The sequence below is a fragment of the Castanea sativa genome, chromosome 2 (genome assembly GCF_040712315.1).
Source record: "Castanea sativa cultivar Marrone di Chiusa Pesio chromosome 2, ASM4071231v1".
Lineage (NCBI taxonomy): Eukaryota > Viridiplantae > Streptophyta > Magnoliopsida > Fagales > Fagaceae > Castanea > Castanea sativa.
The window spans coordinates 1445009-1463253 of NC_134014.1; the positions used below are offsets into that span (position 1 = coordinate 1445009).

General features: G+C 32.4%; 1 protein-coding gene and 1 long non-coding RNA gene across 4 annotated transcripts in view; both read left to right on the forward strand.

Annotated features, from left to right (window-relative positions):
* LOC142624592 (TMV resistance protein N-like) overlaps positions 1-16421 on the forward strand; it is an 81168-nt gene extending 64747 nt beyond the window's left edge. For 2 of the 3 annotated variants that reach the window (XR_012842352.1, XM_075798237.1), the window contains 4 exons: positions 14791-14953; positions 15049-15126; positions 15201-15273; positions 15818-16421. The gene's annotated coding sequence lies outside the window, so the exon portion shown is untranslated. Of the gene's footprint in view, positions 1-13522; positions 13677-14790; positions 14954-15048; positions 15127-15200; positions 15274-15817 lie in introns of those variants that run through there. The other variant, XR_012842353.1, reaches the window with a different exon arrangement.
* Positions 12114-12979, forward strand: LOC142626046 (uncharacterized). Its single transcript, XR_012842441.1, has 3 exons — positions 12114-12277; positions 12705-12848; positions 12944-12979. It is a non-coding gene; the product is annotated as an uncharacterized LOC142626046 (long non-coding RNA).
* Positions 16422-18245: the final 1824 nt, after the last annotated feature.

Genomic DNA, 18245 nt, shown 5'->3' on the forward strand with positions numbered 1-18245 from the left:
ATCCTTACAAGACTACCTAAATTATCATCTTCTTTCTCTAACAAACAATGATAAAATTCTTTGTATTTTGACATGAATTTCGGATTTAAATTGATCAGTCCATACAGGAGGAAGCTGCATTAAATAGCACCAAAATAGGGAGGTTAACAACTTAACATCAATCATTACTATTGTACCATGTAATTAATGAATACAAATCCTCTATACTATTTTTTTTGTACCACTTTGAGTTTGTTTGGATATCGCTTATTGCTGAAAACTAAAAACACTGTAGCCAAATAATTTTTAAATGTGTGAATAGTGTCATGGGACGCAGTTTTAAAGTTGATTTTGCCAAATTTTGTACTTGTGGGTCTTGTGAACAATGTATGGGACTTAGGGAAAAAAATGCAGATGCGCAAAACGTGTAACTTGCCGCTATCCAAAATCACACTTTGTGTTCCACCAATCACAACTTGTCATGTATTGATTTTTTTCCATTTTAAACTTCAGTTATTTTATAAGGAAAATAAAATCAATACATGGCAAGTTGTGATTGATGGAACATGATAAGTTGTAATTGGTATAAAGGATATGTATTTGTAATTAATAGTAGCCAGAATAACATGGATAATCTATGGAATATGATATATATACATAAAAGTGAAATACAAATCTCAAATTTCTAAATGGGGAAGAAAATATTGATGGTTGGATTTTGCTGCATACAGCATCAAAAGAACTCTGCCAGTGGTTGGAGATGTTTGGTTCACATTCTGATGGTTCCTTGAATTCCCATTTATGGCACATATCAGATGCAACCCTCCCCATCAACCTGTTGAAACCATTTCAACCAATCCCATATACATCATAAGCATTCTATACCCTTTATAAATCTCTACTGTCCATGGTACAAGATTTTCATCTGTGAGTGACACAGAAATGAAACCATAAAAAAAAAAAAAACCTATGCATATATGATAGAATTTCAATTTATAACACTCGCAGAAAGACTGGCTCTAATACTATAAAATAATAAAATATTATTGAATTGTTGTAGGAAAAACTAGGTTAGGTATAAGGCTCAATGTTTATAATGAGAATAATTCTAAAGTAATGCTGGCTACATGTATTAAAGTTAAGATGCTAGCTAACTGGGATTTAAGACAGTTTTCAATTTGGTACGTGTGTTTAAATAACAGTTTTCAGTTTTTTTTTTTTTTAAATACATGTGGGTGAAAAAGTATGTGGAAATACGTGTAATGTTGTTTAAAACTGAAAATGTACCAAACATGTGTTAGATAAATAAATGATACATGTCGTTCTCGCATATATTGATTTAAAATTGTTTTAGCCAGTGATCGTAAGAGTTAGTGCTTACTATCGACTCAAAAAAAAAGAAAAAGGAGAGAGAGAGAGAGAGAGAGAGAGAGAGAGAGAGAGAGAGAGAGAGAATTAGTGCCTATTGGTGGGAAGTTAAAAAAAATCTGAGGATATTTCTTCATATCAAATGATTAAATGATGTTGAAAGTTTTTATAACTCAGTACTATTAACTCTATTGACTAGTCTCTTTTATGAGAATAAATATAATTCAAATCTGCATTCTTCACTTGTTGAAATAATTGAATTATTGGTATTAAAAGTTATTCCTTTTGTAATTCAGTTGTTTGAACTATTTCCTTTTTAAACCTCCAAACACTTTGTGCATGAGAAGATGCCGATTAAGCTATAAGGCTCTTGGCCCCTCTTTCACTTATTGTAACAATTGAATTATATAAAATAAAAAAACAATTAAATTAAAACAGCAAAAAATAAAAAAAATTCAGCAGATGTGTTATTTTTCTTTTAATATTATTTTTTTGAGAAAAAGGTAAGGAAGTTTTGTTAGCGTAAATCAATTTGGAATACATTCTCGAAATCAAATGGTAGGTCTTCTATCCAAACATCTAACCCTACTATAGATGAAACTGCTCTTCGCACAAGGGCATGAACTAAACAATTGCCCTCCGTCTTAACATGCTTAAAAGTAAACGTAAGGTTGTAAGGGTATTTTGGAACAAAAGAAATCTGGTCCAAACAGGGAAAACCCCCTTAAATAGTTGTATCTATACTACTATTTAAATAACATGAGTTACTTTTTGTAATTATCAATCTCGACCGCTCTTTAGTTTCCTGAAAATTGAAAAAGCGTAGATCATGGAATAAATCCGTATATTGCATTACGCCTTGTCAAGAAAACTAGTTTTGAAGCACGTGTTAGCCAGTGAAAAGATTACAATTACGGATAGAAATAGAATTTATTTATAGTTATTTAATTATTGGACTGCCTAAAAATTATACTATTAAATGTTTCAAAATATTCAGATATATTATCAAATCTATGGGAGTAATGTTACAGACACCAATGCTTTAGCCCTGTTCCCGTCGCTTTTCTCCTAAATGCTATTATTTATTATATTTTACTGTCAAAGATCACATACATAAAAAAAAAATGTAGTGTTTTTTATATTAAGTAGATCGTGTAATTTTTATATGCTATATTTTATGTCAAAATCTAAATACAGGAAAAAAAATTTATATATAAATTAACTATAATAATAACATAGACCATATTAGATTTTATACAAAAAAGAGCTTCAATATCACAAGCATAGTTTATAAAAATGGGTATATATTGTGTACATGCAAAAAGAGGTCTAAAAAAACGAATGTATCCATATCTACACCTTTGATCTACAAAAGGGAAGACAAATTGATATATAATTGAGTAATAATTATGTGTCTATCTGTCTTCCATGATCTTCAAATTTTCGTTTTTTTTTTACCTCTAGTGAAGTTTTCAAACACGTATACATAAGAATTTAATTGTCACTGTATCTTAAATTTATTCACTTTCATTTGGCACATCCATTTTCCACAACACAAACTTTCACTTTCCAATAATTAGTTATCATTATATATTACACATATATTAGTTATCATTATATATCTAGTTTAATTTTAAACTATACTATTTTATACATGTGTAAACTTACCTCTTTGCTGCGAGCTACCAGTTAACATGACCAATGCATCTGCAGCAATAGCATTATCATAAATAATGCTTTGCACTTCATCAACTCTTGATATGGCTTTCCTTTTTGGGATAGATTTATAGGAATTTCTCCTAGCTGAACTATCATCTATGTCCTTAGGCTCTATATAATCTTATGCTACTAAGCTAAAAATGAATAGTAAAATTAGAAAAGGGGAAAATATATATATTTTTTAAAGTAACCAAAAATTATGCAGCAATGAGGGAAAACGGAATACACATGAATGATAAAAATTTGAGTTCAAAAATTCAGAAAGAAATGGCAAAATATATAAAAAAACATAAACAATAATATCAATGTTAAAAAATATGACCAAACAAACAAGATACAATACTGGACTTACCTGTTACTTTGAAGCTTTAACGCAAATCAGATAGAATCCGAAGATTAACGCATCCAACCAACTGTTAAGAAAGAGACAAGAATTTTGTTTTGGAATCAAAGAAAGGAAAAAGGAAAGATGAAAGAGTTTATGAAATGCATTTACATGGGAAAGCATCACGCACCTTTCTCTCCGAACACTTTTTTTTTTTCTCTAACCTTATCTCAGTCCCTTGATCCTGTGTTTGTGTTTATGAACAGAGATAACTCTAACTATTGAAATTATAAAGGTATAAATGCATTTTTAGTCCCTACATTTTGTACTTTCATTTTGGTCCCTACATTTTATTTTTATCACTTTTAGTCCCTAAACCAATTAACGTTTGACATTTAGGTCTATACCGTCATCCAACTAACAGCAAAAACTGACGTGGCTGACGGTGGAATAAAAAAAATATAATCACACACATTAATTAATTAAATTAAAAACAAATATTAAAATAAATTAAAAATTAAAAAAAAAAACTCATTAGTTTTTGGGAAGAACATGAAGATCACAAAAACTCGAACTCAGATCAAAGAACACAAGAACACACGTCTCTCTCTTCCTCTCTCTCTATCCATCATGCTCACGACCAGTAATCACCACCACCACCAACAACCCACCAAAGCCAACAACAACCTAAACTCAACCCAACTACCAAAAGCTAGCCACCACCACCATCGAGACACCACAGAATCCTAAATTTTTACAGATACCCACATGAAAAAAACACATTTGATTCGAACTACATCAACACACTTCCCAGAAATCTTACAATGGAAATCACACACACAAATAAAAACAAAAACATGCCAGTAGCTCAGATCTGAACCCAAAGACAACAAAAAATAATAATAATATACAAGAAAAAGAATTTTCTAGGAGTTGATAAATATTGTTAGCAAATTTGGGTTCGTGAGAGAGAGAGAGAGAGAGAGAGAGCAAATCTGGGTTCGTGGATATTGTTATGGATTTTTGTTGTTTTTTTTTTTTTCTTTGTTTCAATTGGGTTCGATTGGAAAAGAGAGAGCAAATATGGGTTCGTGAGAGAGAAATCATGAAGGGAAAAATGGGTAGAGGGGTTAGAGTGCTGGGCTGAGCGGCAGTGGAGCTTCGGTTTGAAACCAAGAAAAACTCAGAACAAGCATAGAAGCATTGATCTATATCCAAAACCCATGCGAGCAAAACCCAGAACAACCAATCTTCAAGCCGCCGCCGCCGCTATCACCTTCAATCTTCAAGCCTCTACCGTTGCCTTCATTGTTGTCGTCACCCTTGCTGAGAGAGCAAGATCGAGAGGTAGAGATAGAGGTTTGGAGAGATTTGATAGGAACTGTGGAATAGTTCAGAGAGAGGAGAAGAGAATTTTTTTTTTGATAAGTGGAGAATAGAAATTGGTTTTGTTTGGTTTTAGTTAGGAATTGTAATTGGAAATGGAATTGGAAGAAAGAAATAGTCCGAACATGTTTCCAACCAAAGATTGGGAAAAAAACATGTTTTTTCGAATTTTTCGAATATATATATATATTTTTTAAACTTTGTTCAAGATACTTTTTAAATCTTAATTTTAGTGGTTTTTGGTTTTTAATTCTGTTTTTTTATTTAGTTAAAATTAATAAATTAATTTTTTAAATTTTTATGCTAACATGGCATTATATTTTGTGTGATTATATTATTTTTTTATTTTACCATCAGTCACGTTTGCTTTTGCTGTTAGTTGAGTGACGAAAATGATCTAAATATTAAGCATTAATTAGTTTAAGGACTAAAAATGATAAAAATAAAATATAAAAACTAAAATAAAAAAAAGTGCAAAATATAAAGACATAAAGTGTATTTATGCCAAATATAAATTGTTTCTCTCTCATGTTTGTTTTATGATTTACTCATAGCTGCTTTCTGTCAATTAGTGGAGTCGTTGGTAAAGCAGAGTCCTCTCCCGCGTTCTTCTTCTCCCTCAAACGCGTGTCCTGTGTTCGTGTCAATGAATAGAGTTGTTGGCTGACCACAAAGGCTACCAAAGAGATAAGATCAAATAAATTAAGAGCAAAAGACAAAACAAACCATTTCAGCCTGCTTGTATATATGTGTGTTTCTCACAAAAAAAAAGTCGGTAAAAAAAAAAGAGATAACATGAAATAAATTTGGAGCAAAAGACAAAACAAACCCTTTCAGCCTGGTTGTATATTAAGGGTAAAAAAGTCATTACAATTATTAAAAAAATAATAAAAAAGATCCAGAAGGTGCTGGATAAACACGGTCCAAAAAAAAAAAGAGGTGGAAAAAAGAATCCCACAAACAATAAAGAAATAACAATAAAGATAGAGGAAAAAGGTGGTGGACAAAGCTCATTTACAAGTTGATGAAAATGACAAAACAAAGACAGCAACAATAAACACAAAACAAATTAACACAGAAACATTAAACAAATAGCACACAAGGTGCTCGACAAAAGCACTGTTCACCAGGTGCATTCGCTCTTTTTAATATAGGTAATAGAAGTAAGAATAGAAAATTATTATGTTCTATTCTCTCATTTATTTCCACTCTTTAGTTTCCTAGAAATTGAGAAAGCGTGGGACTGCTTTCATACATGAAAGGCTCTTTTTTCAAAGCGTTCACACCCTTTCCCAAATGTTCTTGGATGGAAAACCGAAGACCCGTGATACTTTACATTGCTGTTGTCAAACAAATGCCAAATGCCAACTCACAAGTCCTTAACACACATCCACTCTCACTCTAAAACTTTCTTCTATTTAACTCCAAATTTCCATTTCGATTTGATCTCTCTGTCTGATTCAATTCACTCCTTTTATCAATTTCGCAATTAAACACTGATTCAGAGCATTTCAATCAAGTCTGAGCCTCACAGAACCGGGGCTCTTCTGGTGCAAGACTCAATCGTCAAAACCGTGATCCTACTGTCAAAAAGGTATAGTTATTTTTTCCATGCGTTCACTTTCTCCCATTTCTTTTAATTCCCCCACTTTATCAAATCTCTGATCTTCTCAATCTTCTGCTTATAGATCCCAATGGTTTTCCTGGCCAACGAAGGAGCCTCCTCCTCTTCTTCCACTTGCCGATGGAAGTATGATGTCTTTTTGAGCTTTAGAGGTGAAGATACCCGTAGAGGTTTTACTACCTATTTATATAATGCTTTGGAACAAAAAGGCATTAACACCTTTATGGATGATAAGCTTCCGAGGGGAGAAGAAATTTCTGCGGAACTTCTCAAAATAATCGAAGAGTCAATGATTTTAGTTATTGTGTTTTCTAAAAACTATGCAGAGTCCAAATGGTGTTTGAACGAACTTGTTAAGATTGTTGAGTGTTCGGAAAATGACCAAATGGTTCTACTTCGACCGATTTTTTATAACGTAGAACCAAGAGAAGTACGTAATCAATTGGGAAACTTTGGGATAGCGCTAGCTAACCATGAAAAGGAGTTCAAAGATAACATGGGGAAGATGCCGAGATGGAGGGAAGCTCTAAGTAAAGCAGCTAGTGTGTCTGGATCACATTATGAGGAAGGGTATGTATCTATTTTTTATTTTTTATTTTTTGAGAAAGATATGTATCTAATTGTTGATATAAAGATTCAAGCTTTTATACTTCTAATGGTTTACCAATACCACTACATGCAAAAGTATGAAAGTATTCTTCTTCTTCTTCTTTTTTTGATGGGAGAAAGTGTTCTATTTTGATCATATCATTTGGTAGGAAGATAGTTAGCCTACAAAGGTGAAGTTGAAAATTTTTAACCTTTCCAGTTAAGAGTTTCACCCATGTGTGTGTGTGTCTATATATATATATATAGATGTATATATTCCAAAATTTTGTTGATTATTTCTTTCCAACATTGGTAGTGGACAATGGTGGCTCTAAAAATTTTTTTTTAAAGAAAATTATATTATGTAAAATCTAATAAAAAAAAAAAAAAAGAACTTGAATATATTATCAAACAAACCAAAAAAAAAAAAAAAACCACTCAAAAGCATGAAATTTTACAATTTTTTTTACAAATTTTTATATCTTTAAATCTTCATTATTAATACTATTAGCTTCATTATTTTTTCTAAGACTAATTATTATTATTGTTAAGTGAAATGGAATACAATACACTTAGAGCCACGGGAATCCGAGTACAATACCATCAATTAAACAAACAATTAAAAAGCACAATTATGAAATTTATATATAAAATAATATAACATAAAGTTCACAATACTATTTTATAAGCTAGTGCCTATAACTACTACACGTACTGATTTTTTCCGTCAGTGAACAACATGTGTAGTGATCTTAGGTCACTGATTTTTCAACCATTTATATTATAGATAATTATACTATACATATTTGATCATATGATTTGGTAGGAAGATAGTTAGCCTACAAAGGTGAAGTTGAAAAATTTTAACCTTTCCAGTTAAGAGTTTCACCCATGTATATGTGTGTGTATATATATATATATATATATTTATTTATTTATTTATTTATTTATTTTCCCAAAATTTTGTTGATTATTTCTTTCCAACATTGTTAGTGGACAATGGTGGCTCTAATTTTTTTTTTAAGAAACTTAAATTATGCAAAATCTAATAAAAAAAATAAGAACTTGAATATATTATCAAACAAACCAAAAAAGAAAAAAAAACACTCAAAAACATGAGATCGCCAATTATTAAATTTTGTTGTTGGCTTTGCTTTAAAAAAAATTAGATCAATAATTTTTATTGTTGGACTTTTTTTTTTTTTTTTTTAAAAGGGCAAGAATATAATTAAGAGAGGCCAAATTTAATTATATTAGGCTTACTTCAGCTACGTAAAAAAAATTTAGGGTGTTCACAATTTTTTTTAGGATACACAATATCTTAAATATGCTACAACTAGTAGTGGGTTTCCAATAAATATGATACCTCACTAGAGGTGAGTTTTCATGCAACTACTTGCTAAGATTCCGAAAGTAATGTACAAGGCATATTTTTAAAGAGAAAAAAAAAAAAGATTATGTTAATATTAAGAGAAATGATATATCTGAAATCTACATGTACTTTATTTAAAAACGTGTGAGTTGTATCTTATGACTCACAAAACTAGATATCTTAAATTTCGTTCATCTGCTAATCTAACTCATTATATGTTATGTTTTCTTGTGCTATGTGATTGGCAGCCGCACTACATATAAATCTGAATATGACTTTATACGAGGAATTGTTAAAGAAATATCAAGTGCTACATTTAATTGGAGACCATTATATGATACTGAATACCTGGTTGGAATAGATTCTCGTGTAAAGGACATAAAGTCACTTTTAAATATTAAGTCAAATGAAATTCGCATTTTAGGGATTCATGGACTTCCTGGAGTAGGTAAGACTACAATTGCAAACGTTGTTTACTGCATAATTGCTCATCAATTTGAAGGAAGCTGTTTTTTGGAAAAGGTTAGAGAAAAGTCTATAAATTGTGGGATGATACAACTACAAGAGAAACTTCTTTCTAAGATCTTACAAGATAACTATTTGAAGGTAGACAGTGAATTCGAAGGAACCAATTTGATAAAGGAGAGAATTTGTTGTAAAAAGGTTCTTTTAGTTCTCGATGATGTGGATAATTCAGAACAAATAAAAAAATTGCTTGGAAAATGTGACTGGTTTGCTTCAGGGAGTATAGTCATTATAACAACAAGAGACAAACATGTGCTAACCACTCTTCCAAAAGGTCATCTAATTTACAAGGTCAAAGAACTGTGTCCATGTGAAGCTCGTGATCTTTTTAATATGCATGCCTTCCACACAAATGAGCCCAAGGAAGATTATTCAAAACTTGCAGAGCTGATTATATCTTATGCTAAAGGACTTCCACTTGCTCTAAAAGTAATGGGTTCTGATTTGTGTGAAAAAAGTATATGTGAATGGAGAAGTGCATTTGAAATGTATAAGAACATTCAACATGAAAGAATTCAAGAGATACTCAAAATAAGTTTTATTGGATTGAATAAAAAAGAACAACATATTTTTCTTGATATTGCATGCTTCTTTAAGGGATTCAACAAGGATTATGTTGTAAAGATATTAGATGCTTGCAATTTATATCCAGATATTGGTATTGGAAGGCTTATTGATAAATGTCTCATAACTGTTGACAAATATAGCACATTGTGGATGCATGACTTGTTATAACAAATGGGTAGAAAAATAGTTCAAGAAGAATCTGAAGAGCTTGAAAATCGCAGCAGAATATGGTGTCATGAGAATGGTAATAAATTATTAACTAGTAATAAGGTATAAGTTATATTGCTTAACCATTTATTTTTCCAAATATATATTTCATTTATTTTTTCCTTTTCAATAGTGAAGAAAATATATATTTCGTTTATAGTTTTGAAATAATTATATTTTTGTCGATTTCTATCATGAAGTGCATCTAATTCTTTGTCTTATCTAGGGGTCGAATAAAATTCGAGGCATAATGTGGTGCAAACCTGAACCAATAGCAGTATCATTGAAAGCTTCAGTTTTCAAAAAGATGAAAAATCTCAAATTTCTTATAATTAATAATGTACAAAATTCCAAAATATTTAAATATCTTTCCAATGAGTTAAGATTGTTTGAATGGTTAGGATATCATTTTTCCTTACCATCCAAATGGTGTCCTCAAAAACTTGTTGGACTGGAGGTGTCAAATGGTTGCATTAGGTTTGCAAAATTATTCAAGCAGGTATGAGTTTATTATTTGTGAATCTTCATTTCCCTAAATGTTATTTTTAAAATTAGATGAAATGATTTTATTTTTTTTTGGTTTTTTGGTTTTTTTTTTTAGGGGTGCCATTACAAAAATTTGAAAAGTATCGATTTGAATAAGTGTCAATCCATCACAAGATTACCTGACTTATGCGCTCCAAACTTAGAGAGATTGGACATTTCTTATTGTGAAAATTTAATTGAGATTCATGACTCTATTGGACTTCTTGATAAGCTTGAATGTTGGATCCTCAGTCACTGCACGAAACTTCAGATACTTCCAAGCACCCTCAAGTTGAATAGACGTTTGATTCTAAGTAACTGCTTAAGGCTTGAGGAGTTTCCCAATGTTCACCCTGAAATGAAATGTTTAGGAATTTTTATTGTGATTGATAGTAATATCAGAGAATGGCCTTTATCACTAAGATATCTCACCAAAGGGGTTATCAATTTGGAGCTATGGAAGTGTGAAAACCTTGGGAAGTTTTTGGATAGCACCAACAAATTGCAACTGCTTGAGGAAATAGATACCCCTACTGTCAACTCCTTTGATATTCTTCGGGAATATTCTGGAAATCAGCTACTCCAATGCTTTGGAGGAAATATAATTGATTTAGATATTTGGATGAAGTATGATTACTTCCCGGCATTGAGATACATGCGTATAGATAACTCCAATATTGTTAGTATCCCCGAATGCATTTTTAGATTATCTAGATTAGAAGAGATTTACATACGTACCTGTAAGGAGCTTCGGGAAATTCAAAATCCAAGGCTTCCACAATCTATTAGACATGTGGATATAAAGAAATGCCCATCGCTGCTTCCACAATCATCAAGTAGATTATTGAATCAGGTGAGGTCTCTCTCCTTCATATTTAAGTTGTAAAGATACAATTTTTTTGTTAACTTCTTTCACAAACTTCAATTTCTTGTTTTTGTTCAATGCAAGCAGTTTGGAAAAATTCTAGGGATTTTACCGAATAGAGTCGGTGAAGGTGCAAGAAGCGACATGTTAATGGATCTCTTTGATGACTCTGAATCTGAATCTGAATCTGTGTCTGAAACTGAGGATTATTATATTTTACTACCAGGAACTGAGATTCCAAAGTCGCTTAAATTCAACCATCAGAGTTTTGGAAATTCCATATCATTCAAGGTTGGTTGCAAATTTCCAAAATTGGCCGTCTGTGTTGCTTTTCGTTCTGCGGACGCACCTATAGGCGGACGAGATTTTTATATTCAGGTTTCCATCAATGGTTGTAAACAGTGTTTCAGATACACAAGCACAAATGACAGCTACGAGCAACTGTGGTTATTTTCTAAATCTCTAGGGCTGTTGAATAAACCAAATCTATCTGAACAGAATCAGGTGGAGGTTGAGGTTACATGTAAAATCGAAAACCGCAATGTAAGTGGTCATCCTTTTGAGCTAGAAAATCACACTGATTTTATAAAATGGTTGGGGGTGAATGTAGAATGCATCTGCTGTCCTCAGAAATCAGATATTACTTACTTGCCGCTTCCGAGTGACAGGAATGGTTGTGGGTCATCCTCAGTTTTGAATGACACTTCTTATGGTTTGAAGGGCTTTCTTGGTGATTTGAATGTGTCATTATCGGCCCCTAATAACTCTGAACTCCTTGCATTGTTACCTGGTCCAAATATGGATCATGAGGTTTCCAATATCGTAAATGATTTGAGGCTTTTGAAGGGCATTCATAACGATGGGTGCGATTTGAGTTTGTCACTAAACGATTCAAATGAAAGAGAAAGTGAACCTCCTCTGTTCCCTGATTTGACAAATGGGTTTGACTTCGGCTTTGCCCAGCCAAATTTGGAGTTAGGCTCAGGTGTTAGTGATGGCTTTCATTTGGCTTCGTCTTCAATGGCCCATGCCAATGTAAATGATGACTCTGATTTCTATATGGGTTCGTCTTCAATGGCCCATGACTGTGTAAATGATGACTCTGATTTCAATATGGGTCCACCACCGAAGAAAACGAGGACATCTTGATCAGATTTCAAAGAATTATGCCTCTCTTTGTTTCCCTGATTCCCATCTGCTCCAACGCCAAGTTAGTCTCCATCACTGGTAAGTATTACAACTCCAAACCCTCTCTTTTTTTGGTTGTTTGAATGGTAATGTTTTTAATATACAACGAGTGCTTGCTTTGTTTGTTGGACACATATACATAAATGAAGTGCTTTTATGGTCTTGTCAATTGGGTTTGTTTCAGCTCGTCTTATTCAAGTTTTTGTTGTGTTGTGCACGCTTGAATATTCTATGAGTAATAGCCTACGGCCCTTGTAGTCATGTGGTATTTGTTTTCCTTAAAGCGGTTTATAAAGTAAAAGGTGTGTTTTTGGAGTGGAAGTTGCTACGCTGTTGAGGTTGTAGCCTGCTATGTCTGTTTTATTATTTAATCGCAATAGAAAAATTCCAGGAGTGAATGTACAGTTTAACAATGAACAATTTGCTTATTCATTGAACTGCTGTGTGACATAATTAAATTCTGCAGCTTGGAAACAATTAAGTATCTGAATTTCTGAGGATTTCAACAAATGATTGGTCTGCATGACAATGGACTTGCAGCTGTAGCAAGTGATTCTATTCAATGCTTCTGGTCATCATTTCGTAATTGGCTCATATAACTTCTTTGCTGGTTAGCCTCTATTCAATAATCTTCTGTGATCAGCATGTAAATATTTCAAAATTGATTTTGATTTCAGAGTAAACCTGATTATCTTCTACTGCCAGGAACTGAGATTCCAAAGTCGTTCAAATTCAACCATCCTAATTGGCCGTCTATATTGCTTTTCAGTTTTCATTCAGCTGAAGCACATTGTGCAGAATTTTTCATGTTCACTTTTCCATCAATGGTTGTAAATAAAAAACCAATTATCTAAAGTACAGGAGAAAGCTACGAGGAACTGTGGTTACTTTCTAAATTTCTTGGGCAATTGAATAAACCAAATCTATCTGAACAGAATCAGGTTGAGGTTGAGATTGGGCTAAAGATGAAGCTTCTCTTAACTCTTGCCACCTTCAGTATCCTTATTCAATCTCTTCATCTTCATTTTGCCAAAAACACATAATTATGATGTAAGAGAATATCCCCAAAGACACAGTGCTACCATTCTCTACCGAGGTGTGCCTCCTTTAGTTACATATTTGGGTGCCTCTCTCTCTCTCTTCATTCATTAGGAAATCATGAATTTTAATGTAATTATAAATTATAAAATAAGTATTTAATTTCTTTTATTCATTTATTGTAATGCAGTTTCCTGGCCTTGTTGCTGTGAAGTAATTGGTGGCCCCCAAGATCCCTTTCCACCTTGCAATTTGGTTTTATTTTATTATGATATTTGTCTTTTATTGATCATATTCGCCTGCTTCTGGTGCATAATTTTTGCTTAGCTTAACATCAATCAAGTGCCGAGTAAGGTTACCTTCAATGTTTTGGAATAGCTCAAGACCTCTGTTGTTAACAGTAAGGCCCGATTTCTTCCTTTTTGGATTTTATGTTTGGGTTATGTACCATATCCTTAGATATTCAATTTGGTTTTTTGTTTTTCGTGTCCATTTTTTTGTTGCTTTGATGAAGGCATATTAATATTGGAATGTACTAGAATCTATGATGGTTTTTATAACATATATTTGCTATGTATGCTGAATCCGTGTATTATTACTTTTTGACTGAAAAACGAAAATCTTGAGTTTAATTTGAATGAAAGATTCAAGATGATATCGAGGTTTCCATAAATAAATTATTTTTAATAAAAAGAGATGATAGTAAGGTTATATATAGAAGCTGGGTGAGCTATAAATCAACTTGAAGGAATAGACTTAAATAAGATTCTTATTATTTCCAATCTTCAGGTTTTGATATATGAATGTGGAGTGAAGGTATAGAGAATCACTGTATAATGTCGTAAAGAATGCTACCCTGATTTCATTTATTATTTTCTGTACTACTAGCTTCCAAGCCGCGAACTCTAAGTCTTAGATATCCCAGAATATTTCCTCCCTGCTCACTAACAGTTTTTCAACTAAGGGAGAAAAATTTGTAAAATAAAAGCCCACAATTTAAAACCTCCACTAAATCCACGTTCTCAGCAATTTACAACCTCATCATCTTTTATCCTTTTTGAAATTGAAATAGACGCACTCTCTTTTCTCTTAGCTCTTAGCTTCTTGAAATTGAAACAGATACAATCCATTATGTGAAACTTTTAAACATCTCATGAATTTTACAAACTCTGGGAGTTTCACAACAGCATGAGAAAATTTTCCACAATCAGTGACTTAGAAGGTTTTTTTTTTTTTTTTTGGGTTTGGGGGGGGGGGGGTTGATAATATTGTTTTTGGCTGCTTTCATTTTATACTGGTATTATTTTAACAGTTATTAGCAGCTCAATACTTTTTTTTTCCCCTTTTTTGCATTAGATACAATTTTTTTTTGGGTTGAATTTGTTTGATACAATTGCATCAAGTACTACATTCCTTTAACATTTATTAAATTATTGTTCTTTTTTAAATAAATTTATGAAAGTATCATGCAATTTAGAATCAAACGGAACACTAATGGGGGTGAGAATTTTTAGGAGGTGGTACATGGTTTTTTAGTGTTGCTACTTCGAGAGTAAGGTGAACAAGGATAGGACCTTGCTCCAAATATTTATCAAGAATGTGGGAAATAGTCAAACTTTATAACATCAACAAACTCAATTCACTACAGATTTTCAATGCACAATAGTCAATCCAAAGGTATGTTCCTTGCAATTTAAATTATTAATACAGAACCTGATTCCATTATGTGAAATTTAAACATCCCATACTTCCTTATTCTTCATATTGAGCAGAGCAATCACCACTGGGAGTTTCAGCAAAAGGTACATTCAACGAAATTTAATGAAAAATACCATGTCATCAGTCAAAAGGTATGTTCCATCAAGTTTTCTTCATTCTCTTACATATTTGATTTATAATTGGATTTTTTTTTTTAATGCAACAGAGATACAATCGGGTTACATTTTGTCAACAATGGTTCCACTTTCTGCTCTCCGCCAGATCCTAACGCCAAGAATGTAATTTTGTCATCTTTTTAGGTTTTCAAATAATGTCATTGATTTAAAATATTTATTTGGTTTTCGGTTGTATCTATAGTTGTGCTAAGGTTTTCGGTAGTATCTCAAATTGAAAAGTATGGAAAATTATGACACCAAATCCAAAAAGAAAAATCCTCAGAGCATGCGTGAAGTGCATGTGATGTGGTTACTTATTATTAGTCTTTTTTAACAGGAGTAGTAAGTAATTGCTTAATTTCCTTCAATGTTTGATTGCATTTAAGGTGTAGTTGCATTTTCCCTTCTAATTAAAGAATAATAAATAATGAATTGAGCCATGCAATGAGTAGTATGTAATGAGATCAATTCATATTTAGAAGAAAATGCTGAACTATGCAGTTCTGTTGTAAATCAGATTGGCAGTAAATATGAACTAGATTTCCTAAAGTGAAGTGGTAGAAATTGATCTTTCATTCATATATTAGGTGTCTCAGGTTCAATTCTTAGACACCAATATACCTTAGATCTATAAAGGCCAGCTGACAGTTCAATCCTTATCTTGCAGGTACAAGACCTCTTTCAATGCACAGGAACCTCTCCCCAGAGTCTCAAACACGGATGTTGAACCCCAATCTGCATTAGGAGCTTGGCAACTTATCCTAAAAGTTGCTGGTTTCCAGAGTAAAAGGAAGAAAAGATGTGCTTATGTATATGAAGTTGTTAACCTACAGGGAGCATGTGTGTTTTTGGTATCAGCAGTAGTGTAGCTAGGACAGCATTGGTGGTGTTGCTTGAAGCTGTGGTGGAAGCATGTTTCACTGGTTTTAATCGTGGTCTTCAGCAGATTTTGATTCTAAGTGATAACAGAGGCCTCCTCCAAACTTTGCACAACAGAAGAACCTCTAGTTGGCAGGACAATATTAGACTTGCGGATCTCAATTTTTGTTTTCAAGCTGGCTTATTCTGCAAAATGATCTTAGTCCTCTCTTTGCTTATCAAACCTTTATATGTTTTAGCCAAAAAGGCAACCTGTGCGCCTATAAACTTTAGCTGGTTTAATCCAGCTCTTTTGTGAATGTTTCGTGTTTGTATTCTCTGTTTTATGTACTCCCTGTTCTTATGGTATCATAAAAACAAAAAAAATCTATACATGCAATTACAGTTTCTTTTCTTGATTGCCTCTCTGTATGCTGGCCATCTCTCAAAGTTTGTTTGTCTTCTTCAATTAAATAGATGTTTTCACATTGGAGGCCTTCAATTAATAGTTTAATGGTTCTTATGGTTTCTCCCCAAATTCGATTATCCACATATGATGTTGTCTCTTCATTTATCGAGTCGCTAATCCGAGCATTGCATCAGATAGTTAGCAAATGTTAAATATATTCACTTTATTCAATCATACAATTAATTAAAAATGAATGAAAATAAGTAATTTTAGTTTAGAATAAAGTTTGAAAATAAATATAAAAAATTGGTCATACATATATACAACTTGAATCTCAAATATAATTTGAGAATGAACTTTTTATAAGACAAACCAAAAAAACACAGATCTTGAGGGAAAAAAACTGTCTTTTTTATAAGATGAAACAAAAACACACTATTTATGTTTCTACCATGCTATTCACATTAGTGCTCTTGTTGTTCTTTCGGAACCCTAGAGTTTCAATGGGAAGTTTGGGCCATTTAACACCATAGTTTCTATCTTTCCTTCAATTCACTTGAATTCCATCTCTCCCATTTAATCCTTACAAGACTACCTAAATTACCATCTTCTTTCTCTAACAAACAATGATATAATTCTTTGTATTTTGACATGAATTTCGGATTTAAATTGATCAGTCCATACAGGAGGAAGCTGCATAAATAGCACCAAAATAGGGAGGTTAACAACTTAACATCAATCATTACTATTGTACCATGTAATTAATGAATACAAATCCTCTATACTATTTTTTTGTACCACTTTGAGTTTGTTTGGATATCGCTTATTGCTGAAAATTGAAAACACTGTAGTAAAATAATTTTTAAATGTGTGAATAGTGTTGTGGGACCCAGTTTTAAAGTTGATTTTGCCAGATTTTGTACTTGCGGGTCCCATGAACAGTGCATGAGACCTAGTGAAAAAACGCAGACGCGCAAAACGTGTAACTTGCCGCTATCCAAACTCACTCTTTGTGTTCCACCAATCACAACTTGTCATGTATTGATATTAATTTTTTTTTTTTTCCATTTTAAATTTTAGTTATTTTATAAGGAAAATAAAATCAATACATGGTAAGTTGTGATTGATGGAACATGATAAGTTGTAATTGGTACAGAGGATATGTATTTGTAGTTAATAATAGCCAGAATAACATGGATAATCTATGGAATATGATATATATACATAAAAGTGAAATACAAATCTCAAATTTCTAAGGGTCTGTTTGGATAGAACTTATTTTGCTGAAACTGAAAACTGAAAACTGAAAACACTGTAGCAAAATAATTTTTAAATGTGTGAATAGTACTGTGGAACCCATTTTTAATGAAAAAGTTGCTGAAAAGTGAAATTTATGAGACCCGTGAACAGTGCATTTGTGCACTGTTCATCACTGAAAAGTCAATCTATGCGGCTGGGTTAAAAAAAAAAAAAACAAAAACAAAAACGCGGACGTGAACGCCAGATGCGGATCCAAACGCCCTCTAAATGGGGGAAGAAAATATTGATGGTTGGATTTTGCTGCATACAGCATCAAAAGAACTCTGCCAGTGGTTGGAGATGTTTGGTTCACATTCTGATGGTTCCTTGAATTCCCATTTATGGCACATATCAGATGCAACCCTCCCCATCAACCTGTTGAAACCATTTCAACCAATCCCATATACATCATAAGCATTCTATAACCTTTATAAATCTCTACTGTCCATGGTACAAGATTTTCATCTGTGAGTGACACAGAAATGAAACCAAAAAAAAAAAAAACACCTATGCATATATGATAGAATTT